This window comes from Pseudophryne corroboree, chromosome 2 (genome assembly GCF_028390025.1).
Source record: "Pseudophryne corroboree isolate aPseCor3 chromosome 2, aPseCor3.hap2, whole genome shotgun sequence".
NCBI classification, from domain to species: domain Eukaryota; kingdom Metazoa; phylum Chordata; class Amphibia; order Anura; family Myobatrachidae; genus Pseudophryne; species Pseudophryne corroboree.
In genome coordinates this window covers 438233613-438260739 of record NC_086445.1, presented here as the reverse complement: position 1 = coordinate 438260739, position 27127 = coordinate 438233613, and the positions used below count along the sequence as shown (strand labels likewise).

General features: G+C 43.5%; 1 long non-coding RNA gene across 1 annotated transcript in view; it reads right to left on the bottom strand.

Annotated features, from left to right (window-relative positions):
- Positions 1–1760: 1760 nt before the first annotated feature.
- Positions 1761–27127, bottom strand: part of LOC135050862 (uncharacterized) — a 49582-nt gene continuing 24215 nt past the window's right edge. The window contains exon 3 of the long non-coding RNA XR_010241881.1: positions 1761–1989. This is a non-coding gene — a long non-coding RNA (uncharacterized LOC135050862). The remainder of the gene's footprint in view (positions 1990–27127) is intronic.

Below are 27127 nucleotides of genomic sequence, written 5' to 3'. Positions count from 1 at the left end.
TATTTGCTTGAATTAGCATGTAATAAACTTATAATAAAGCTGCCACATTCCTGGTAATAGAGAGATACCACTGGTAAATGGTTGGCAATATCATTCGATCAAAACTAATATTCACTATTTTATCACCTCTGGAGCTACAGTAGAAATTCAATATTGGCCCAAATAAGAAGCTAAACTGTGCCACAATGAAAGTATAACTGTAATAATCATAATAATAATAAGCACCTTTCTTACACAGAGCAGCCACATCTACAGGGAATTTGGTTCTAGTTGGTTATTTTGACCCTGGACTGTCCTTGCTGTAGTCATTAATTTTTCTATGAATCTCAATGAATTTCATATTGCAATGCCTACTTTTAACCCTTTCAAAAGAGATTCCCATACATGCCTGAGTGTGAACACAATGTTATTTATTACAAATCTGACTGTTCATGCAGATCTGCTTTGGAAAGCTTACTAAATGCAGTGATTGAGTTTCTAAGTTTAGTAGTTGATGGACAGCTGGGTAATGTAATGAGCCGGTGTCTCTTCACATCTGCTAAATGACCCCAGCTTACAGCACCTGTCAACATTGACTTAAAAACTGGCAAAAAGCTTTAGACAAAAAGATACTGAATATTTTAATAGCATTTTAATTTATTTATTTTTTATATTATTTAGGGGTCGTGCAAATACAGTACTGCTATGCTACTAAGGCTGGAAAGTAATATGTTGGTTATTTTATGTTGGCCACATACAGTTCTGTATGATGCATTTTGGGTTAGTCATTTTGTTCAGTATAACTTATACCCCTATTGCGGGTCACTGTGCGGTGTGGTGTAATAGGGTTCAGTGATGAATTCCTGGGTCGCCTGACCCGGTAATTCAACCTGGGAATAAAGAAGAGTTATTCTGGGTTAAATACCGGGTCAGGTGCAGTGTGCATGGGTTGCCGGGTCGATGTGACCCAGGACCCGTTCACTGCACAGGGAGAGGCAGCGCGGAGTAGAATTCACCTGTCCACGATGCCGGCTCCGCCCCCCGCCTGCGATGGCAACTTGACCTGTCATATTGCCGTGTCGGGAAACAATATGTAGGGTCCAATGCCGGGTCGCACCCAGCAACGACCCATTTCCAATTCCTGGGTGCGACATGGCATTGCAATGTGAAAGGGGTATAAATGGAGCAGCATTTTCATTAGGCATGATGGAAAGTAATGTTGAACAGAGGCAGTGCCTCTCCCCCACTGCTGCATGTGTGTCAAATGATGGTGTAAAAATAGAGGCATAGAGTGAAATATGTGTCTGTGTAATATAACTACGTGCAGCAGGTGACTGGATCATTGTCTATATAAGAAGTACTGTATGTAGTAAGTGTTAACTTTAGGTTATTCATAATAATAGAAGTTAATAGAATTCATAAGGGTACTAATGGCATGTCTACGTTTCAACGCCTTACATTGGTCCCACTGTCATCCCCAATCTTGCAATGAACTCATTGCCAGCCACAATAGAGTGTGTATTAGTTGAGTGGGCACAGCTATGGATTGGGAATTTATAGTGAGATTTAAATTTGTTTAGTTTATATTTTTTCTGTGCAGGATGGTTTTGCATGTAGCCCACAAATGTTAGACAGCTTTATTTGTATACTGCAATTTAGATTCCAGTTTGAACACACACCACTCAAATATAACTCTCTGCACATGTTACATCTGCCTCAGCTGCAGTGCTACATGGTTTTGCCCAGTTGTGTGCTTTTTTGCTTTGCTTACAAACCTGAATCATCCCATAGTGTCTAATGTAAGGCAATAAAGGTATCTTTTCCCATCCAAATTTCATGAAGGTTGTCTTATGATAATAGGTCTGAATTGCTTCTATACCGATGTACTTTTTGAGTGCAAGGGATGCTCCTACAGATGTTCTTTTCACCACTGGTAAACAGCAGGCTGCATGATGGATGTCGGAGATATCCTCCGGACTCTGCTGACTTGACACTGGGCATGGTGGACAGCTATTGATTAAATATTAGAAAATCTGCATTACTTCACAAGATTAGATCGACCCCAAGATATAAGGACTTATGAACATTGTTTCACCATCTCATTCCATGTTATAGGTAGCGCAGATGTGGGTTGTACATTTTTTCTTTTCTTCTCATTGTGTAAATCATAGGTGTCCAAGATTAAAGGGATAGTATGGCAAGCCTAGTTAGGAAACTACCCCATTGTAAAGCAGACACTTTACAAAAATATGCAAGGCAAGAATCCGCTACTGTAACAAAGTTGCACCAGTCCATGCAGAGGTCTTCCTCTTGATTGGCTTCTGCTCCCTTTGTTTACATTTATTTATGTCTCACGTGCTGCATTTAGGTATGTGCATGCAGTACTGTTATTTATAGTACTCTCTGAAAAGATTTCATTATTAAGTAAGTAAACTAGATATTAAGGGGGGTATTCAATTAGTACCCCGCAGCTAATTTCCAGCTAAAATCTCTGCACAGGGAAAGGCTATTCCAGGGGTTCTCAAACTCGGTCCTCAGGACCCCACACAGTGCATGTTTTGCAGGTAACCCAGCAAGTGCACAGGTATATTAATTACTCACTGACCAATTTTAAAAGGTCCGCAGGTGGAGCTAATTATTTCACTTGTGATTCTGTGAGGAGACCTGCAAAACATGCACCGCGTGGGGTCCTGAGGACCGAGTTTGAGAACCTGTGGGCTATTCAATTAGCCGTTTTCCCACGGCTAAAATTTGTGATCTAAGTACAGTAACCCACTGATTTTGAATAAACTACAGACTCAATGTTTTTCCCCCCCCAATTTTGCGGTTTTTATGCGGACTTTACCTTGCGAGGTTCTGTCTGACTTTGGGGATTCACGCGCAGGGCGATCCCCGCTGATTGGATTGCCCCAGCACGGCAATTAGCCATGGGGTTTACCCCCCTAAGATATTACACAGGCAGATATCTTTTCTGTGAATACAGATCAGTATTACCCTGGCATCTACACAGTCACAGATCTTGTAACCATGACTCAGTCATTATCCAGCCAGACTAAGGGGGTCATTCCGAGTTGATCGATAGCTGCCGTTGTTCGCAGCGTAGCGATCAGGCTAAAACTCAGCATTTCTGCGCATGCGTATGGGCCGCATTGCGCACGCGCAAAGTACTTTCACAAAAAACTATGCAGTTTTACACAAGGTCGAGCGACGCTTTTCAGTCGCTCTGCTGATCGGTGAGTGATTGACAGGAAGTGGGTGTTTCTGGGTGGTAACTGGCCGTTTTCCGGGAGTGTGCTAAAAAACGCAGGCATGTCAGGTAAAAACGCAGGCGTGCTTGAGGAAACGGGGGAGTGGCTGGCTGAATGCAGGGCGTGTTTGTGACATCAAAGCAGGAACTAAACAACTGAAGTGATCGCAAGGTAGGAGTAGGTCTGCAGCTACACTGAAACTGCTTGAAAAAATTTCAGCACTATTCTGCTAACCTTTCGTTCGCACTTCTGCTAAGCTAAGATACACTCCCAGAGGGCGGCGGCTTAGCGTTTGCACTGCTGCTAAAAGCAGCTAGCGAGCGAACAACTCTGAATGAGGGCCAAAATTAGCTCCTGCCTTAAGCAGGGCAATATCCTAGCAGCTGGCTTCTAGGCCCTCACTATAATGCTTCTGCCAATATCTTGTTGAGTCCTTGAGTCCTGTTGAAGAAAAAACACTATATAAATAAAATTATTATTATTATTATTATTATCTTTTTCTTTCCTTGTACTCTCCACAGAATCCTACACCGCTACCCATTTGCATCCTGCACCGGCTGGTAAGAAGTATAAAGCCTAGAGCTGTGCGGCGGGCACTTTTAATGTTTTGGTTTTGGCTCTGGATCCCCGCTCGTGTTTTGGATCTGGATGATTTTTTAAATAAACACAAAAACAGCTACAATCACAGAATTTGGGGATAATTTTGGTCCTACGGTATTATTGTCCTCAATAACATTCATTTCCACTCATTTCCAGTCTATTCTGAACACCTCACACCTCACAATATTGTTTTTAGGCCAAAAGGATGCACCGATGTAGCTGGATGACTTTGCTAAGTGACACAAGTATGCGGCACAAACACCTGGCCCATCTAGGAGTGGCACTGCAGTGTCAGACAGGACAGCACTTTTAAAAACTAGGCCCCAAACATCTCATCATGCAAAGAAGAAAAAGAGGTGCAATGAGGTATCTGGGTGACTACGCTAAGCAACACAAGTGTGTGGCACAAACACCTGGCCCATCTAGGAGTGGCACTGCAGTGTCAGACAGGATGGCAGATTTAAAAACTAGGCCCCAAAGAGCACATAATGCAAAGAAGAAAAAGAGGTGCAATAAGGTCGCTGGATGACTTTGCTAAGCGACACAAGTCTGCGGCACAAACACCTGGCCCATCTAGGAGTGGCACTGCATTGTTAGACAGGATGGCACTTTAAAAACTAGGCTCTAAAGAGCATATCGTGCAAAGAAGAGAAAGAGGTGCAATGAGGTTGCTGGATGACTTTGCTAAGTGACACAAGTGCACGGCACAAACACCTGGCCCATCTAGGAGTGACACGTAGTGGCTGAATGTCGAAAGTAGCCCGCAATTTTTCAGGCCACCGACAGCATCTCCTGCGTTCCCCTATTATTTAAAAAAAAATTCTGCACCACCAAATTAATTGTATGTGCAAAACATGGGACGTGCTGGAATTTGGCCAGATGTAATGCACACACAATATTGGTGGACTTATACGTGCAGTACCCCAGTCTTATACGGCAGTACCACTGGACTTATACGGCAGTACCCCTGGACTTATACGGCAGTACCACTGGGTTTATACGGCAGTACCCCTGGACTTACGCGACTGCACCACTGGACTGGACTTATATGGCAGTACCACTGGACTTATACGGCTGCACCACTGGACTTATACGGCTGCACCACTGGACTGGACTTATACGACAGTACCCCTGGACTTATACGGCAGTACACCTGGACTTATACGGCAGTCCCACTGGACTTATACAGCAGTACCCCTGGACTTATATGGCTGCACCACTGGACTGGACTTATATGACAGTACCCATGGACTTATATGGCAGTACCCCTGGACTTATATGGCTGCACCACTGGACTGGACTTATATGGCAGTACCACTGGACTTATATGGCAGTACCCCAGAACTTATACGGCAGTACCTCTGAACTTATATGGCAATACCACTGGACTTATACTGCAGCTCCATTGGACTTATATGGCTGCACCACTGGACTTATACGGCAGTACCACTGGACTTATATGGCAGTACCCCTGGACTTGTATGTCTACACCACTGGACTGATGCAGCACAAGACACCACCACTGGACTGATTCAGCACAAGACAGCACTGAAATGACACATAAGAGCAGGTCACCACCCCATGCACTACACCTCTTTCCTGCACAGACACTGAGGAGACACGTCCTCTCGCTACACTCTCCAGGACTGGAGTGAAAATTATGGTGATGCAAGGCTCCTTATATGGAATCCAAAACCTGTGAGATTCCGACAGCGGGGTGATGACGTTTTGCCTCGTTCTGTTTTCCGAGTCTGGCGGGAAGTCCCGAGCCGAACTCGGGGGGGGGGTTCGGTTCTCATGAAACCAATCCCACTCATCCCTAATAAAGCCCCGCTGTGATCAAGCTGCTGCACTCCATCATCAGTGTATATGTTGCAGTGAGTACCTGCTATCAATCAATAAACCAACATAACTGGATAAGTAACCATATTGTTCATAGCTAGGTTTGCCATACTATCCCTTTAATCTGGGACACTCATGAATTACACAAGTTCTGTGGCTAATTAAAACAAGGTGAAATGCAGGCTTGAGGGCAGCCACCCACAGAACCTGTAAAATTCATGAGTGTACCTGTTCAAAGAGATAGTATCCACTGGTGCACATATTATTTACAAAAGGTTATGGACACAGGCACTCAGACACCCAGACATACTGTACAAACTGCTAGGATGCCCAGAGCAGCATACAGATGCCTTCTTAAGCACGTGTGTAGTGCAGACTGCATAGAGCACAGAGTGAAGACAGCACAGAGTTTTTCAAGCACAGTGTAGCAGCACAGAAGTTGTTTAGTACATATAGGGGTATATGCAATTGCGATCGAATTCCCGAAAATGTCGAAAAACGGGACATTTTCGCCCAAAAAAATTTAGTCAATGCAAATCAGTACTTTTCGTCAAAAAAACGGACTTTCAAAATCCGACTTTTTGAAATTCGACATTTGTCAAATTCGACATTTCTGCAATGGTACAAATGCGGCAATTCGACAAAAGTATATTCAATTGAAGATTGTAAATTCGACAATAGTGCTTTTAGACAGTAAATTCGTCATTTTCAATCCGCTACACTTTGCTGGCGGAATCTAATAAAAAAAATTAAAAACATGTTTTTTTTGTGTTTTTTTAATTGGTAATAGCATATCTATTTATATTAGAAGGGATTAGGTACTTGGTTTGTCTATTTTGGAGGCACAAGTATTATTTATATATTTTTAAAAATATTATTATTATTTTTTAATGGAATGGTAAAAATCAGAAAAAAAAATGCGTGGGGTCCCCCCTCCTAAGCATAACCAGCCTCGGGCTCTTCGAGCCGGTCCTGGTTCTAAAAATCCGGGGTAAAAACTGACATGGGATCCCCCGTATTTTTAAAACCAGCACCAGGCTCTGCGCCTGGTGCTGGTGCAAAAAATACGGGGGACAAAAAGCGTAGGGGTCCCCCGTATTTTTTACACCAGCATCGGGCTCCACTAGCTGGGCAGATAATGCCACAGCCGGGGGTCACTTTTATACAGCGCCCTGCGGCCGTGGCATTAAATACGCAACTAGTCACCCCTGGCCGGGGTACCCTGGAGGAGTGGGGACCCCTTCAATCAAGGGGTCCCCCCTCCAGCCACCCAAGGGCCAGGGGTGAAGCCCGAGGCTGTCCCCCCCATCCAAGGGCTGCAGATGGGGGGCTGATAGCCTTGAGTAAAATGAAAGAATATTGTTTTTTCCAGTAGTACTACAAGTCCCAGCAAGCCTCCCCCGCAAGCTGGTACTTGGAGAACCACAAGTACCAGCATGCTGGAGAAAAACGGGCCCGCTGGTACCTGTAGTTCTACTGGAAAAAAAATACCCAAATAAAAACAGGACACGCACACCGTGAGAGTAAAACTTTATTTCACACATGTCGACACACACATACTTACCTATGTTCACACGCCGACCTCTGTCCACTATTCCAAGTAGAATCCACGGTGTACCTGAAAATAAAATTATACTCACCTGATCCAGTGTCCTGTGGTCTTTTATTATAATCCACGTACTTGGCAACAAAAAAACAACAACAAACACACGGACCAGGCGGACTGAAAGGGGTCCCATGTTTACACATGGGACCCCTTTCCCCGAATGCAGAGATCCCCCGTGACTGCTGTCACAGAAAGGTCCCTTCAGCCAATCAGGAAGCGCTACTTCGTGGCACTCTCCTGATTGGCTGTATGCGCGTCTGAGCTGGCAGACAGCGCATCGCGCACCTCCCTCCATTAGTTTCAATGGTGGGAACTTTGCGGTCAGCGGTGGGGTTACCCGCGGTCAGCCGCTGACCGCTGGTGACCTCACAGCTGACCGCAAAGTTCCCACCATTGAAAATAATGGAGGGGGCTGTGCAATGCGCGTCTGAGCTCAGACGCGCAGAGCCAATCAGGTGAGTGCCACGAAGTAGCGCTTCCTGATTGGCTGAAGGGACCTTTCTGTGACAGGAGTCACGGGGGGGTCTCTGCATTCGTGGAAAGGGGTCCCATGTGTAAACATGGGACCCCTTTCAGTCCGTGTGGTACGGGTATTCATTTTTTTGTTTTGCCAAGTACGAGGATTACAAATGACAGGACACTGGATCAGGTGAGTATAATTTTATTCACAGGTACCCCGGATCGTCGGCGACATTGCAGACGTGGCAGTCGGCGGGTCAACATAGGTAAGTATGTATGTGTCGGCATGTATGAAATAAACTTTTACTTTCACGGTGTGTGTCTCCTGTTTTTATTTAGGTAATTTTTTCCAGTAGAACTACAGGTACCAGCGGGCCCGTTTTTCCACCCGCATGCTGGTACTTGTGGTTCTCCAAGTACCAGCTTGCGGGGGAGGCTTGCTGGGACTTGTAGTTCTTCTGGAGAAAACAATATTCTTTCATTTTACTCAAGGCTTTCAGCCCCCCATCCGCAGCCCTTGGATGTGGGGGACAGCCTTGGGCTTCACCCCTGGTCCTTGGGTGGCTGGGGGGGGACCCCTTCATTGAAGGGGTCCCCACTCCTCCAGGGTACCCCGGCCAGGGGTAACTAGTTGGATATTTAATGCCACGGCCGCAGAGTGCTGTATAAAAGTGACCCCCAGCTGTGGCATTATCTGTCCAGCTAGTGGAGCCCGATGCTGGTGTAAAAAATACGGGGGACCCCTACGCTTTTTGTCCCCTGTATTTTTTGCACCAGCACCAGGCACAGAGCCCGGTGCTGGTTTTAAAAATACGGGGGATCCCATGTCAGTTTTTACCCAGGATTTTTAGAACCAGGACCGGCTCGAAGAGCCCGAGGCTGGTTATGCTTAGGAGGGGGGACCCCACGCAATTTTTTTTCCGGGTTTTTTACAGTTTTTCCCGTTTTTTTAAACATTTTTACAAATCTAATCAAAATCCGTCAAATCGGCCGTTTTTCGACAGCAGGACTGTCGAATCCGTTTTTTTATTGAATATGTTGAATTCCGGCACCCACCTGTCGGAATTCGACGGTCGAATTGTGTCGAATTAAAAAACGGGCGAAAAATTGCCGCGATTCACCGGCAATTGCATATACCCCATAGGCTGCATAGTTATGTTGGTGAGAAGTATGAATCCGTGAGATACACCCATAAGTGCATTATGGCAGATGAAGATCAAAGCCCCGATGATGTAGAGAAGCCCAAGGGCACTGTTGGTTTTAGTATGGAGCAACATGTCCACTCTATTATACATGATAACAGCACTACAGGCAGCATACCAATAAGGTGGTCTAATGAGGAGAATACATTTAAGATGTGTATTTTATAGTACAAAATTGAGTGAATGCAGTAGTATGACAAAATGTATCAACTGTACATAGACAAAATGTATCAACTGTATCGGCTGCCGCCCATACAAGCCGGCTAGGGCTAACGAGGCAGAGATCTGGCTTCCAACAGGAAGCCAGCTCTCTGCCTATCGCAGCCTGGTCTGGCAGTCCCAGAGGGAGGAAACACCTCCCAATGGGACTGCCTGTAGTGTCTGTGACTGACAATTAGGACTTTCAATTGGAAGTCACTGCCAGTGCAGTCTCAAAGACTGCATCTGGCTTCACAGGCAGTGAGCAGGGTGGCGGATTTTACCTGGGGGGGCTGCAACTGCCACTGGTCATAAGCATGAGAACTATGGGGGTCATTCCGAGTTGATCGCTAGCTGCATTTGTTCGCAGCTGGGTGGGTGTGTGACATCAAATCTGGAACTGAATAGTCTGAAGTGATCGCGAGTGCAGAGTAGGTTTTGAGCTAGTCTGAAACTACACAAATTTTTTTTGCAGGCGCTCTGCAAGACAACCGTTCGCACTTCTGCTAAGCTAAAATACACTCCCAGTGCGCAGCAGCATAGCGTTTACACGGCTGCTGAAAACTGCTAGCGAGCGATCAACTCGGAATGACCACCTATGGCATAGAAAATTTGTTCATTATGGATTCAACACTGATCAGAAGCTAAGGAACGGAATGGTCACAGTAATGTCAGTGACTTATCCAAAGAAACCTGTATGTGAGTGCTGTATTGTGGAGAAGTTGTCAGCCATTTCCAAAGTCAGTAAGCAGAGCTATAAAACCACTTGCGATACTACATTCAGATGTGTGTGATCCAAAGTAAAGTCTGCAAGTGGATTCAGATACTTTGTGATGTTTATAGATGACTTCACAAGGATACATGTGTACTTCATCAGAGAGAAAACTGAAGTAGCAGAAAAGATTGCAGAATACAAGAGACTTGTAAAAAATCTTCCAAGGAGGACAAGCTAAAGTCATAGGATATGTTGATGCTTTTTTATGTGGTTAACCCATTATATTTTACAAGTCGCTACAGACAAGCTGAAATTAAATATTTGTGTAACATGGAGAAGCTTGTAGTGAGGGTGGATGTTCAGAGAAAAGTATGCTACTACGTGGATTCCAGTTTTCATGTTCTCCAGGGAGGCTTCATGCCCTATCCCAAGATGGCCACCAAGATCTCTACTAAGCATGTGCAGGGGACATTTTGTATTTTCACTGTGTAGTGAGTTATGGTGAGAGAGAGAAGTCAGAAGTCTCCTGCTTATCTTCTTTGAGAGACCTGGTTTATTACATTTTGCATCACTACTCATTTGCAGTATACACTCACTGGTTGGTGAGCTATATGAAACATGCTCCACTCAAGGTGCACTCCATCACCAGTGTACATGTAACAGTGAGTACCTGATGTATCTGCTGTCTATTAGTAAACCAGTACCATGGCCTAAGTAACTGAGCTCCTCATAGTTTGAATAATCTGCCGGTGTGTGCCTGTATAACTCACCAATATCAACACCTGCGCACACATAATTTCCAACACTATAAAGATGATGTGATCACAGCATTCTCATCTACAGGCTGTTTTTGAGTCACACAGATCTCTCTTCAGGGATGTAAATGGTGAGTATTTGCATACAGCGCAAGCGCAGAAGCAAATTGATGCATAATTGCATATGTCTGCATTATTCTGAGTAGGATGCAACTTGTCTGGATCTGTCTTTCTTTGAATCAGAGCATTTTGGTGCATGAACTGGGAGGTGGCAAAGCAATCGCACGGAAACCATCCTCATTTGTGGGAGTGTCCTGAGTGTGAATCAAAAGTTCTGTGTGATCCTGGGTCATTCGTATTGGCTAAGTAAGCCGGTATATCTTCCACCTAGCATGGGTCTAGTGTAAGTGCAGATTCTAATGATGACCAATGTGGTGGTTGGCATAAAATGAATGTGCGTCATGGGTTTCTGCTTAGATATATACATGATGCCACACATTAGATGAATGGATACTCACATTAGCACAATGCAGTAAAACAAGCTTCTGCGGATGCCAACAACTACAGTTACAGTACTTTGCCCTAGTGATCTCAGCATTCTCTGTGGCCTGGAAATTTAATCCAATTCCCATGTAAGGCTCTTCCAGGATCAAAACAGTTATCCATTGGCAGGACTTACAAGCCTAGAGAGAATGTTATGGAGTTACAAGCAGAATAATTATGAAGTTCTAGCAAGTAAACAGATCAAGCAAATATTAGGGAACGTATTCTGGCCCACAGGAAAACAGCAATAGCTGTTCCAATATAGCCCAAGTTAGATAGCATCTTACGTAAACAATCATATGGTACAGGAAAGCAGGAGACATTTATAGACCTGATTCCAGATAGTGTTGAAGCCATTGACTCCTTTAGAGAGGCTTTAATCCCTAACCAAGATGGCTACTGTCTGTACCAAGTTTTGTGACTGGAGCAGTATAAGTGACTACATTGACAGAATGATGTCTATATATCAGCAAATTACGTCTGCAGATGTACAAGTAGATGATAAAGAGATCTCCATGACATACTACAAATGTAGTGCCTGAGTTTGACTTTCCAGTCACGGCATTGGAAGCAAACACAGCCAAGTTAACCACAGGCACAGTTAGGGAAAAGCTACTACAGTTCTACGAATGCGTGGCGGTTGAATTGAATGCTGAGATTATTGCATTACACACTAAGAGTGAGAAACATTATGTACCACAGATGGGTACAAATCTCATAGTCATTAGTGTCCTAGAAGAAAGAGGTTGTAGGGTTAAGAGCAGCAAGAATCGATGCCATCAATTATACATCCTTGACACACAGCAGAGTTATGCAATGATGATGACTGAATCACAGTCTATGGAATTCTGGCACAGAAGATTTGGTACCTTGGACATGACAGTATTAAAAAATGATTGAACAAAATGGCTACAGGAATATCAGAGACTGATACAAAGAAAGCCATATGTGAAAGCTGTATAGCAGGAAATCAAAGCCATTAGCCATTTCCAAATTCAGCAAGTATAGCTAGAGCACCAATAGAGTTAGTACATACAGAAATGTGTGGTACAATGGATGTTAAATCAATACTGTAAGTGAATAGATACTTAATAACATTCATTGATGACTTCACAAGAATGATGCACATATGCTTCATCAAAGAAAAGTCTAAAGTATTGAAGAAAATCACAGACTACAAGAAAACTTGTAGAAAATCAAACAGGTCACAGACTAAGAACCTTATGATTTGATAATGGTGTGGGATATCTAAACAAAGATGTGCAATTCTGCTTAAAGAAATATGGAATTAAATATTAATTGACCATTGCCTACACTCCAGAACAAAATGGTGAAAGTAAGCAAGTAAACTGCACAGTGCACACTGGTGTAGAAATCTAAAAGTATGCACACATACCAAAAGAAAGAAAACGCCACTTGAATTTAAAGTCAAAAAAATGTATCATGCTTGGCTATTGCCATGAAAATAAAAGTTACAGACTCTTGAATCCAAGTACCAGAAAGCTTGTCAGGCCACGAGATGTCATATTTAAAGAAACAGCACAAATGAAAGGAAATCTAGAATTTGAAACACATTTCAAGTACAGTATGTGTCACTGGCTATGCCAACGGCTGGAAACATATCTGAACTATAGGCTATAGCATGGACATCCAACCACATAAAAGAACTTCTGTTAGATCAAATTTTGGAAACCACTAAAAAGATACAATGAGGAATTCGCAAATATTGTGTGCAGTGAATACTCAAACAGTAAGAGAGATATGACTTGCGCCTAATAGCGGCTTTGCACAAAAACCCTTTGGGAACACCACTCCCAAAATACATATATGATACCAAAAGTAGAGTAGTACACAAGCGCTATTGGTCCCTACGGATTCCTAAAAACTAAATAAAAGACAGTTTTCCTTTAAATTTTGAGGGATGATCTTCTATGTAAGATGTTCAGTATTCTCCCTAGGGTTCGCACCTCCAGACTGACCTCCTCTCAAGTGATGGTACACATATAAAGGTATCTTTTTCACAATATCTCCAGTTTTTTCTGTCTTCCTCTATAGTCCCTATGTTTCTCTTTAGAGACGCTCACCTCATATATGGGCCCTATATGCTCTAAAAGGTTTCTTTTATTCAGATCTTCATACAGCACACCATATCCACTGTAATCAGAAGGCACCCTCCCCTTATTAGGACGCTCACCTTGGGTCTCAGCCCTATGTTCCTTGAAAGGTTTCTTTTACTGCCTCCTTCACTGTGTGGATAATGCTGGTGGTCTCGTACCCAATCCGAGATATTCAGTTCTCATGAACCCAGGTAAGTATCACACGTCCAAGATACAGGTAAAAAGTTTTAATTTAAAAAAAAAAAAAAAAAAAATTATACATACAATAAAACTAACTAAAAACACACCCCACAAGAAAGGCCGTCTAGGTTTGTCCCTCTGTATTCCCCTTGGAAACCGATGGGGACAATTTTTCCCCCAAAAAAGCTTTTTTTGGCCCTTAAAGCCTCGGTCTTAAATTGGGATGATCAAAAAAGGAAAACAAACCTTCTGACCAGGGGTTAAAATCGATAAATACCAAAGCGTTTCGGATAAAAATCCTTCCTCAGGGCATACTGTAGGATCTACCTAGTCGGCCTTTTAAACCCAACTAAGCACTCCTCCCATTACCTAAGCTAATCAGACGATAGTAATAATAATCTGTATCAAAGACATAATCCTGGTGCTTCAATTTCATATATATACATTCCTAGGGGTAAATGTACAATTATTTCCCTTTATGTTGATTCTATATGTGAAAGGGAAAGAATTGTACATTTACCCCTAGGAATGTATATATATGAAATTGAAGCACCAGGATTATGTCTTTGATACAGATTATTATTACTATCGTCTGATTGGTTTAGGTAAGGGGAGGAGTGCTTAGTTGGGTTTAGAAGGCCGACTAGGTAGATCCTACAGTATGCCCTGAGGAAGGATTTTTATCCGAAACGCATTGGTATTTATCGATTTTAACCCCTGGTCAGAAGGTTTGTTTTCCTTTTTTGATCATCCCAATTTAAGACCGAGGCTTTAAGGGCCAAAAAAAGCTTTTTTGGGGGAAAAATTGTCCCCATCAGTTTCCAAGAGGAATACAGAGGGACAAACCTAGACGGCCTTTCTTGTGGGGTGTGTTTTTAGTTACTTTTATTGTATGTATAATTTTTTTTTTGGGAAATTAAAACTTTTTACCTGTATCTTGGACGTGTGATACTTACCTGGGTTCATGAGAACTGAATATCTCGGATTGGGTACGAGACCACCGGCAATATCCACACAGTGAAGGAGGCAGTAAAAGAAACCTTTCAAGGAACATAGGGCTGAGACCCAAGGTGAGCGTCCTAATAAGGGGAGGGTGCCTTCTGATTACGGTGGATATGGTGTGCTGTATGAAGATCTGAATAAAAGAAACCTTTTAGAGCATATAGGGCCCATATATGAGGTGAGCGTCTCTAAGGAGAAACATAGGGACTATAGAGGAAGACAGAAAAAAATGGAGATATTGTGAAAAAGATACCTTTATATGTGTACCATCACTTGAGAGGAGGTCAGTCTGGAGGTGCGAACCCTAGGGAGAATACTAAACATCTTACATAGAAGATCATCCCTCAAAATTTAAAGGAAAACTGTCTTTTATTTAGTTTTTAGGAATCCGTAGGGACCAATAGCGCTTGTGTACTACTCTACTTTTGGTATCATTGTGTGCAGTGAACCTCAAGACATCCAGAAACCAAAGTGAGGAGCTTCTTGATGTGATTGGAAGACCAAAATAAGTAAAGAGACATTGCATAAATCGAGTGTCACAAGTATGGAAGACATTGACGACCTAGAGAGTAACAGCAGTCATGAGTTTGTGAAGAAAGAGACTGTTGATATAGTCTGCACTGAGGAATCTGCCTCAAACCTCTACCAAAAAAAGTGGACTAGAACCATTTGTAATGTTGAGGTTTTATTGTTTATCTAACCCTAAGCTTTTTACAGGTTGCTACAAGGAAGCTGAAAGTAAATTTTTGTGTAACATGGAGAAGCTTTTAGCTAGGGGTGGAGTAGAAGGCGGAGACCGCTACTGCACATACTCCATATTGGCTCCTTTTGGCAGACTTCAACCATTGATCAGGATGGTTCACCGTCTGTCTGTACTTCTGCATATTCTTGGCACCATCTTGTCACTATCTTAAAGCACCACAGTGGGACACGTATGTGTTCCACTTAGTTCCAGAGAGACCCTGCTATTACTGTGGATGAATTCTGCTACAACTGTTGGTACCACTTGCATCCTGCACTGCGACCCACATACAGTCACCAACTGGTGATGTACACGGCCAAGTCACATTATTATGACCACCAGCTAAAAGAGTAACTGCCGAGTGCAGCACACACAGCAGCTAGATGGGCTGAACTGTCATTTTAGACACAAACATCTGGTAGCCCCAGGTTCATTTTGACGGTAAGCTTCTCCACTGTAGCATGTTGGTCGGCTCTCACGCACCTTCGTAGCCGACATTCACTTCTCACATTATTGGCACGTGGTGCTCCGCAGTTTCCACGTTGGTTATTCACAATGGTGCCATTTGTCCAGTCACAATACACCTTCACCACATCAGCACGTGAACAGTTCACAAATTGCGCTGTTTCAGAAATACTGCAACCCTTGGCCTGAAAGCCAATAATAATCCCTTTTTGCAACTCTGATAAATCGCCCCTTTTACCCATGACAGCTACAAGTGATATGTGTGCAGTCGGCCTATCGCACACCTTATATAACCACCAAGCCAGCACACAACACGTGAGATATTTCATGGGCTATGTGCTGCTGATGTCAAATGTAGGAGGTGGCCATAATAATGTGACTCGACCGTGTATATACTCTACTCAAGCTCCGCTCCATGCTGAAGGTCTGTATATGAATAACTGAGAGTATGGCTGCACAAATCACATTATTGCTGCATAATCCACCCTGCTGGTTAAGTACTGAGTTGTTTATCACTCTGCCATGTCACCACCAGTTGTACACACATATTCCAACAGATAGAAGCTTTCTAAGTGGTATGTTTATAATGAATATAAGGGATCCAGGTGGATTGCTGTGTCTTGCAGAATTAATGGACCAGATCTCTATTTGCTAGCATCAGGACGTGGTAGGGCCTACAGCGAACTATATAAACAAACAGACTTGAACAACTATCTCGGAAATAAAATAGGTTTTAGAGAGTTATGTAATGCAGCATCAAAAGGCCTGGATCCAGAAACCCTCTAAGGAAGTGTAGAGAGGTAGGGGCAGGGATATCAAAATGTTAAAAACACCAATATAAACAGAACATAATATGACAAATTATAATGAATATTTAAAATGCTAATCATATTCTGTACATTTATGGAATGAGTACAACTAAGTATATAGAACTAACAGGTAAAACTCATGAAATATAAAAATTTCATTTGAATGAAATAATTATTGAAATTATTTGTATGTGTGGTCTTTTCATGGGGGAAGGGGTTTCACCAATACCAATCAGTATTTTAAAGCTGTACAGTATCTTAGATGCAGAGAGCAAAGCAGCGCTGCACCTAATGGAGCCTCCCAAAAGGTGGTCATTCCGAGTTGATCGCTAGCTGCATTCGTTCGCTGTGCAGCGATCAGGCTAAAAAACGGCACTTCTGCGCATGCGTATGTGGCGCAAAGCGCACGCGCGACATACTATTACAACGAACAATGTAGTTCCACACAGGGTCTAGCGAAGCTTTTCAGTCGCACTGCTGGCCGCAGAGTGATTGACATAAAGTGGGCATTTCTGGGTGTCAACTGACCGTTTTCAGAGAGTGTTAAAAAAAACACAGGCGTGCCAGGAAAAACGCAGGCGTGGCTGGGGGAACGCAGGGTGTGTTTGTGACGTCAAAACAGGAACTGAACAGTCTGAAGTGATCGCAAGCGCTGAGTAGGTATTGAGCTACTCTAAAACTGCACAAAAAAAGTTGCCGCCGCTCTACGATCCTTTTGTTCGCACTTCTGCTAAGCTAAAATACACTCCCAGTGGGAGGCGGCATAGCATTTGCACGGCTGCTAAAAACAGCTAGCGAGCGATCAACTCAGAATGACCACCAAAGACCTGCTGAATCACAGGATCATGTAACCATAAAACAGTTGCACTCATTATTTATAACTTTAGTGAATGCAATTCTAAACACAGTTTTGTGTAGAGTTCTTTAAGGCCCATTTCTCACCTGCTTAAAATAATTTACATTTAATTTCAGCAACACAACATATTAATTATGTAATCTTCTCACCATATTACAGTTTTTCAATTCAAAATTAAGTGTATATATTGCAACAATATTCAAGTGTAAATCTTTAAATTACAATATTGGTTCTAAAAGCTGATTCACCTTTATTATAGATTAAACATGTATTTTATGCTAATATATGCCATTTCAGAGATTGAGGAGATGCAGTTTTCTTGTAATCAAGAATTTAGATCTTCTAATACTGCTTATTACACACCCTCACAGCTATAATACTTTATAGTATAATAATTTTAAATGAAACAAATCTCTTGGCTGTTCCATGGTTAATAATATAATGTTAAACTGAAAATTAAGACAGTAACTTACTGGCTATTAGTGTGCACATTTCCTTTTTCATCTGCTATTATTTTGCAGGGGTCTGTTTAATAAGTCTTAGAGAGAGAGATAAAGTACCAACCAATCAGCTTATAACTGTCATTTTTCAAACACAGCCTGTAACATGGCAGTTAGGAGCTGATTGTCTGTTACAATATCACTTTCCATTTTATTTCTCTCCAAGGCTTAGTTATTAGACTAGAGATGTGCACTTGAAATTTTTCGGGTTTTGTGTTTTGGTTTTGGGTTCGGTTCCGCGGCCGTGTTTTGGGTTCGACCGCGTTTTGGCAAAACCTCACCGAATTTTTTTTGTCGGATTCGGGTGTGTTTTGGATTCGGGTGTTTTTTTCAAAAAACACTAAAAAACAGCTTAAATCATAGAATTTGGGGGTCATTTTGATCCCAAAGTATTATTAACCTCAAAAACCATAATTTCCATTCATTTTCAGTCTATTCTGAATACCTCACACCTCACAATATTATTTTTAGTCCTAAAATTTGCACCGAGGTCGCTGGATGACTAAGATAAGCGACCCTAGTGGCCGACACAAACACCTGGCCCATCTAGGAGTGGCACTGCAGTGTCACGCAGGATGTCCCTTCCAAAAAACCCTCCCTAAACAGCACATGACGCAAAGAAAAAAAGAGGCGCAATGAGGTAGCTGTGTGAGTAAGATAAGCGACCCTAGTGGCCGACACAAACACCGGGCCCATCTAGGAGTGGCACTGCAGTGTCACGCAGGATGGCCCTTCCAAAAAACCCTCCCCAAACAGCACATGACGCAAAGAAAAAAAGAGGCGCAATGAGGTAGCTGTGTGAGTAAGATAAGCGACCCTAGTGGCCGACACAAACACCGGGCCCATCTAGGAGTGGCACTGCAGTGTCACGCAGGATGTCCCTTCCAAAAAACCCTCCCCAAACAGCACATGACGCAAAGAAAAAAAGAGGCGCAATGAGGTAGCTGTGTGAGTAAGATAAGCGACCCTAGTGGCCGACACAAACACCGGCCCATCTAGGAGTGGCACTGCAGTGTCACGCAGGATGTCCCTTCCAAAAAACCCTCCCCAAACAGCACATGACGCAAAGAAAAAAAGAGGCGCAATGAGGTAGCTGTGTGAGTAAGATAAGCGACCCTAGTGGCCGACACAAACACCGGGCCCATCTAGGAGTGGCACTGCAGTGTCACGCAGGATGGCCCTTCCAAAAAACCCTACCCAAACAGCACATGACGCAAAGAAAAAAAGAGGCGCAATGAGGTAGCTGTGTGAGTAAGATAAGCGACCCTAGTGGCCGACACAAACACCGGGCCCATCTAGGAGTGGCACTGCAGTGTCACGCAGGATGGCCCTTCCAAAAAATACTCCCCAAACAGCACATGACGCAAAGAAAAATTAAAGAAAAAAGAGGTGCAAGATGGAATTGTCCTTGGGCCCTCCCACCCACCCTTATGTTGTATAAACAGGACATGCACACTTTAACCAACCCATCATTTCAGTGACAGGGTCTGCCACACGACTGTGACTGAAATGACGGGTTGGTTTGGACCCCCACCTAAAAAGAAGCAATTAATCTCTCCTTGCACAAACTGGCTCTACAGAGGCAAGATGTCCACCTCATCATCATCCTCCGATATATCACCCCGTGTACATCCCCCTCCTCACAGATTATCAATTCGTCCCCACTGGAATCCACCATCTCAGCTCCCTGTGTACTTTGTGGAGGCAATTGCTGCTGGTCAATGTCTCCACGGAGGAATTGATTATAATTCATTTTAATGAACATCATCTTCTCCACATTTTCTGGATGTAACCTCGTACGCCGATTGCTGACAAGGTGAGCGGCGGCACTAAACACTCTTTCGGAGTACACACTTGTGGGAGGGCAACTTAGGTAGAATAAAGCCAGTTTGTGCAAGGGCCTCCAAATTGCCTCTTTTTCCTGCCAGTATAAGTACGGACTGTGTGGCGTGCCTACTTGGATGCGGTCACTCATATAATCCTCCACCATTCTTTCAATGGTGAGAGAATCATATGCAGTGACAGTAGACGACATGTCCGTAATCGTTGTCAGGTCCTTCAGTCCGGACCAGATGTCAGCATCAGCAGTCGCTCCAGACTGCCCTGCATCACTGCCAGCGGGTGGGCTCGGAATTCTGAGCCTTTTCCTCGCACCCCCAGTTGCGGGAGAATGTGAAGGAGGAGATGTTGACAGGTCGCGTTCCGCTTGACTTGACAATTTTCTCACCAGCAGGTCTTTGAACCCCAGCAGACTTGTGTCTGCCGGAAAGAGAGATCCAAGGTAGGCTTTAAATCTAGGATCGAGCATGGTGGCCAAAATGTAGTGCTCTGATTTCAACAGATTGACCACCCGTGAATCCTTGTTAAGCGAATTAAGGGCTCCATCCACAAGTCCCACATGCCTAGCGGAATCGCTCTGTGTTAGCTCCTCCTTCAATGTCTCCAGCTTCTTCTGCAAAAGCCTGATGAGGGGAATGACCTGACTCAGGCTGGCAGTGTCTGAACTGACTTCACGTGTGGCAAGTTCAAAGGGCATCAGAACCTTGCACAATGTTGAAATCATTCTCCACTGCGCTTGAGACAGGTGTATTCCACCTCCTATATCGTGCTGAATTGTATAGGCTTGAATGGCCTTTTGCTGCTCCTCCAACCTCTGAAGCATATAGAGGGTTGAATTCCACCTCGTTACCACTTCTTGCTTCAGATGATGGCAGGGCAGGTTCAGTTGTTTTTGGTGGTGCTCCAGTCTTCTGTACGTGGTGCCTGTACGCCGAAAGTGTCCCGCAATTCTTCTTGCCACCGACAGCATCTCTTGCACACCCCTGTCGTTTTTTAAAAAATTCTGCACCACCAAATTCAAGGTATGTGCAAAACATGGGACGTGCTGGAATTTGCCCATATTTAATGCACACACAATATTGCTGGCGTTGTCCGATGCCACAAATTCACAGGAGAGTCCAATTGGGGTAAGCCATTCCGCGATGATCTTCCTCAGTTGCCGTAAGAGGTTTTCAGCTGTGTGCGTATTCTGGAAAGCGGTGATACAAAGCGTAGCCTGCCTAGGAAAGAGTTGGCGTTTGCGAGATGCTGCTACTGGTGCCGCCGCTGCTGTTCTTGCGGCGGGAGTCCATACATCTACCCAGTGGGCTGTCACAGTCATATAGTCCTGACCCTGCCCTGCTCCACTTGTCCACATGTCCGTGGTTAAGTGGACATTGGGTACAACTGCATTTTTTAGGACACTGGTGAGTCTTTTTCTGACGTCCGTGTACATTCTCGGTATCGCCTGCCTAGAGAAGTGGAACCTAGATGGTATTTGGTAACGGGGGCACACTACCTCAAGAAATTGTCTAGTTCCCTGTGAACTAACGGCGGATACCGGACGCACGTCTAACACCAACATAGTTGTCAAGGCCTCAGTTATCCGCTTTGCAGCAGGATGACTGCTGTGATATTTCATCTTCCTCGCAAAGGACTGTTGGACAGTCAATTGCTTACTGGAAGTAGTACAAGTGGGCTTACGACTTCCCCTCTGGGATGACGATCGACTCCCAGCAGCAACAACAGCAGCGCCAGCAGCAGTAGGCATTACACTCAAGGATGCATCGGAGGAATCCCAGGCAGGAGAGGACTCGTCAGAATTGCCAGTGACATGGCCTGCAGGACTATTGGCATTCCTGGGTAAGGAGTAAATTGACACTGAGGGAGTTGGTGGGGTGGTTTGCGTGAGCTTGGTTACAAGAGGAAGGGATTTACTGGTCAGTGGACTGCTTCCGCTGTCACCCAAAGTTTTTGAACTTGTCACTGACTTATTATGAATGCGCTGCAGGTGACGTATAAGGGAGGATGTTCCGAGGTGGTTAACGTCCTTACCCCTACTTATTACAGCTTGACAAAGGCAACACACGGCTTGACACCTGTTGTCCGCATTTCTGTTGAAATACTTCCACACCGAAGAGCTGATTTTTTTGGTATTTTCACCGGGCATGTCAATGGCCATATTCCTCCCACGGACAACAGGTGTCTCCCCGGGTGCCTGACTTAAACAAACCACCTCACCATCAGAATCCTCCTGGTCAATTTCCTCCCCAGCGCCAGCAACACCCATATCCTCCTCATCCTGGTGTACTTCAACACTGACATCTTCAATCTGACTATCAGGAACTGGACTGCGGGTGCTCCTTCCAGCACTTGCAGGGGGCGTGCAAATGGTGGAAGGCGCATGCTCTTCACGTCCAGTGTTGGGAAGGTCAGGCATCGCAACCGACACAATTGGACTCTCCTTGTGGATTTGGGATTTCAAAGAACGCACAGTTCTTTGCGGTGCTTTTGCCAGCTTGAGTCTTTTCATTTTTCTAGCGAGAGGCTGAGTGCTTCCATCCTCATGTGAAGCTGAACCACTAGCCATGAACATAGGCCAGGGCCTCAGCCGTTCCTTGCCACTCCGTGTGGTAAATGGCATATTGGCAAGTTTACGCTTCTCCTCCGACAATTTTATTTTAGGTTTTTGAGTCCTTTTTTTACTGATATTTGGTGTTTTGGATTTTACATGCTCTGTACTATGACATTGGGCATCGGCCTTGGCAGACGACGTTGCTGGCATTTGATCGTCTCGGCCATGACTAGTGGCAGCAGCTTCAGCACGAGGTGGAAGTGGATCTTGATCTTTCCCTAATTTTGGAACCTCAACATTTTTGTTCTCCATATTTTAATAGGCACAACTAAAAGGCACCTCAGGTAAACAATGGAGATGGATGGATACTAGTATACTTATGGATGGACTGCCGAGTGCCGACACAGAGGTAGCTACAGCCGTGGACTACCGTACTGTGTCTGCTGTTAATATATGTGGATGCTAATAATATGCTGTATGATAATGAGATGAAATCAATATATATGTATATATAATATCACTAGTACTGCAGCCGGACAGGTATATATTATATATTTATTATGTAATGACTGATGACGGACCTGCTGGACACTGTCAGCTCAGCAGCACCGCAGACTGCTACAGTAAGCTACTATAGAAGTATGTAAAAAGAAGAAAAAAAAAAAAAAAAACCACGGGTAGGTGGTATACAATTATGGATGGACTGCCGAGTGCCGACACAGAGGTAGCTACAGCCGTGGACTACCGTACTGTGTCTGCTGCTAATATAGACTGGATGATAATGAGATGAAATCAATATATATGTATATATAATATCACTAGTACTGCAGACGGACAGGTATATATTATATATTTATTATGTAATGACTGATGACGGACCTGCTGGACACTGTCAGCTCAGCAGCACCGCAGACTGCTACAGTAAGCTACTATAGTAGTATGTATAAAGAAGAAAGAAAAAAAAACAACCACGGGTAGGTGGTATACAATTATGGATGGACTGCCGAGTGCCGACACAGAGGTAGCTACAGCCGTGGACTAACGTACTGTGTCTGCTGATAATATAGACTGGATGATAATGAGATGAAATCAATATATATGTATATATAATATCACTAGTACTGCAGCCGGACAGGTATATATTATATATTTATTATGTAATGACTGATGACGGACCTGCTGGACACTGTCAGCTCAGCAGCACCGCAGACTGCTACAGTAAGCTACTATAGTAGTATGTATAAAGAAGAAAGAAAAAAAACAACAACCACGGGTAGGTGGTATACAATTATGGATGGACTGCCGAGTGCCGACACAGAGGTAGCTACAGCCGTGGACTAACGTACTGTGTCTGCTGATAATATAGACTGGATGATAATGAGATGAAATCAATATATATGTATATATAATATCACTAGTACTGCAGCCGGACAGGTATATATTATATATTTATTATGTAATGACTGATGACGGACCTGCTGGACACTGTCAGCTCAGCAGCACCGCAGACTGCTACAGTAAGCTACTATAGTAGTATGTATAAAGAAGAAAGAAAAAAACAACAACCACGGGTAGGTGGTATACAATTATGGATGGACTGCCGAGTGCCGACACAGAGGTAGCTACAGCCGTGGACTAACGTACTGTGTCTGCTGATAATATAGACTGGATGATAATGAGATGAAATCAATATATATGTATATATAATATCACTAGTACTGCAGCCGGACAGGTATATATTATATATTTATTATGTAATGACTGATGACGGACCTGCTGGACACTGTCAGCTCAGCAGCACCGCAGACTGCTACAGTAAGCTACTATAGTAGTATGTATAAAGAAGAAAGAAAAAAAAAACAACCACGGGTAGGTGGTATACAATTATGGATGGACTGCCGAGTGCCGACACAGAGGTAGCTACAGCCGTGGACTAACGTACTGTGTCTGCTGATAATATAGACTGGATGATAATGAGATGAAATCAATATATATGTATATATAATATCACTAGTACTGCAGCCGGACAGGTATATATTATATATTTATTATGTAATGACTGATGACGGACCTGCTGGACACTGTCAGCTCAGCAGCACCGCAGACTGCTACAGTAAGCTACTATAGTAGTATGTATAAAGAAGAAAGAAAAAAAAAAAAACACGGGTAGGTGCTAGGTGGTATACAATATTATATATATATTATATACAATTATATATATATATATATAATATATATTAAACTCATAAACTGGTGGTGATTATTAAACTGGTGGTCAGGTCACTGGTCACACTATCAGCAACTTGCAAGTAGTACTCCTGAGTCCTAAGCAGACAATCACAATATATATTATACTGGTGGTCAGTGTGGTCACAAACAATGGCAGTGTGGCTGGCACTCTGGCAGCAAAAGTGTGCACTGTACGTTATATGTACTCCTGAGTCCTGAGTCCTGCTCTCAGACTCTAACTGCTCCCCACTGTCAGTGTCTCCCCCACAAGTCAGATAATACAGTCACACTATCTCTCTCTATCACTTCAGCAAGTACTAGTAGTAGTAGTACTCCTCCTAATGCTCCCCAAATTACTACTGTGTCTCTCTCTGTCTCACTCTCTTCTCGAATCTCTATAAACGGAGAGGACGCCAGCCACGTCCTCTCCCTATGAATCTCAATGCACGTGTGAAAAATGGCGGCGACGCGTGGCTCCTTATATAGAATCCGAGTCTCGCGATAGAATCCGAGCCTCGCGAGAATCCGACAGCGTGATGATGACGTTCGGGCGCGCTCGGGTTAACCGAGCAAGGCGGGAAGATCCGAGTCGCTCGGACCCGTGTAAAAAAAACTGAAGTTCGGGCGGGTTCGGATTCCGAGGAACCGAACCCGCTCATCTCTATATTAGACCCCTTAGTATTTATTTGGAAAGTGGCTAACTACAGTACACAGCGATATTAGAGAAGGGGTGAATTTAAATTAAAAAAGTTAGAAGACATATTAGCATTGAAGGTAGCATTTAATTCCAGTTCTATCCTATATGTCGGGAAGGATTAGGGTTTAACATAGGCCCAGCATTCTTCCTGTGTGCTTGCACAAAAAAAATGGGGCATGGTCATGTGTCAATGGGGTGTGGACACACATCATGGGGGAATTCTGCGACTCATGGGGGCATGATCTTGTGGCACTCCTCATCTATGTATGCTGACTAAGCAGAGCGGCAGGAGGCAGAGTTACTCGGCCAGGAACCAGAAAGCCGAACTGGCCCATCAGGCCATTAACCCTTCTAGCATTTGCCAGAATTGCCAGATGATCAGTCTGGTAGTGCTATATGAAACTGTACATCTGCTATTGGAGGCAGTACAGAATCTAGAGTTGCTTGGGATAGTTGCTGTAATACCTCCAAACTGCCCTGCCTTTAGTCAGACAGTCACAGTTTTGAAGGACTGTCCTGCAATGTCATGATTGGGTGGTATATACCAACTTGTGAGGTTTGGGAAGCATTCCATGGTGTGTGGCACAAACAATGGCAATTCTGGTGTTTATTTTTTCCTGACTTTTTCTTGACTTTTTTTTCTGCACATGACACTAAAGGTCCATATACACGGTGAGATTTATCCTTGTAATTTTGACTATATAGTCAAAATTGCAAGATAAGTTACTGCAAATTTCAAGGTGTTAGCCACCTTGCAATACCGATGCGATACCAATGCGCGGTCCCGCGTAGTCAGTATTGCAAGGCAAGATAGACTGTGCAGGCAAGACAATTTGAACTATCTAGTACTAAAGTATAGTCAAAATTGGCATTTATTTAAAATTGCACATAGCCAATATCGCAAGCACACATAGTCAATATCGCATAGTCCATATCACATAGTCAAAATAGAAGATAGCCAAAATCTCACCGTGTGTATGCTCCTTAAGTAGGGGGGTGGGAATTACTCAAAGGGGTGGGATTCAATAGAGATATGTCTGTGACACGAGCCAATCAAATTAGCTCCCATGCATCAGTTTTGTGGAGAAGTGGCTATGAAGCTCTCAGTCTTGATATTGTAATCGCCAGATTGCCGTTAAACTCTTTACTACTCACTGCTCCACAGTTGTTCTACTCAGATGGTATGAGCCACAGCTATCACCCCAGGTAAGTAGTTTTTTCTAGTAGATCTCCACACTCCATCATTATTAAAGTTATGATACATTGCATTATGGAATAAGCCAAAATGTACAAAGGAAAGGAATTACAAAGGGTTCTTTAATTGCCTGCTAACAACAAATGTCTGGTTTCTGTTGCATTTTAGGGAATTTTGTATAATTTGTTTTCATTCCCATAGTCAGAGGCAGACAGGAATGCCTTTTAGTAAATTGCATGTATTTTCCATGGGGTTTTATTAAGAAATCCCAGATGTCAAAGTTCCGACAGTCAGAAGACCCACAGCGGAATCCTGACAGACAGAATCCCAACGAATACTGGAAAGAATTTTAACCCTACCCCTAACCCCCACCATAACCCACCCCTCTCGCAGCCTAATCCTTACATCCCCCACCTCTGCGGCCTAACCCTCCCCCTAGTGCCTCACCCTAACCCCAGTGCTTACCTTCTGGATTCTGACCGACGGTCTTCTGACTGTTGGGATCCTGACATTCTTTTTCCTTGTTTATGCAAGTAAAGTTATATTGTGGATCCTTTAACTATTGCGATCTCCCAGTGCAGCCTTTGAACAGTAAAAAGTTGTGCACGCCTTGTTTAAAGCAATGATATTCCATTTAATTTACTGTTGTATCAGTGTACGCTAAGTATTGCAAATTTGTAGATGTTTTACCGGTAAGAAAGCTGTGGAATTAATTTATTGCCTAATATAATCCAGAACAAAAATGTATGAGACAGAAGTAAAATTGGTCTCTGCAGATCAGAACATTCGCGTCCT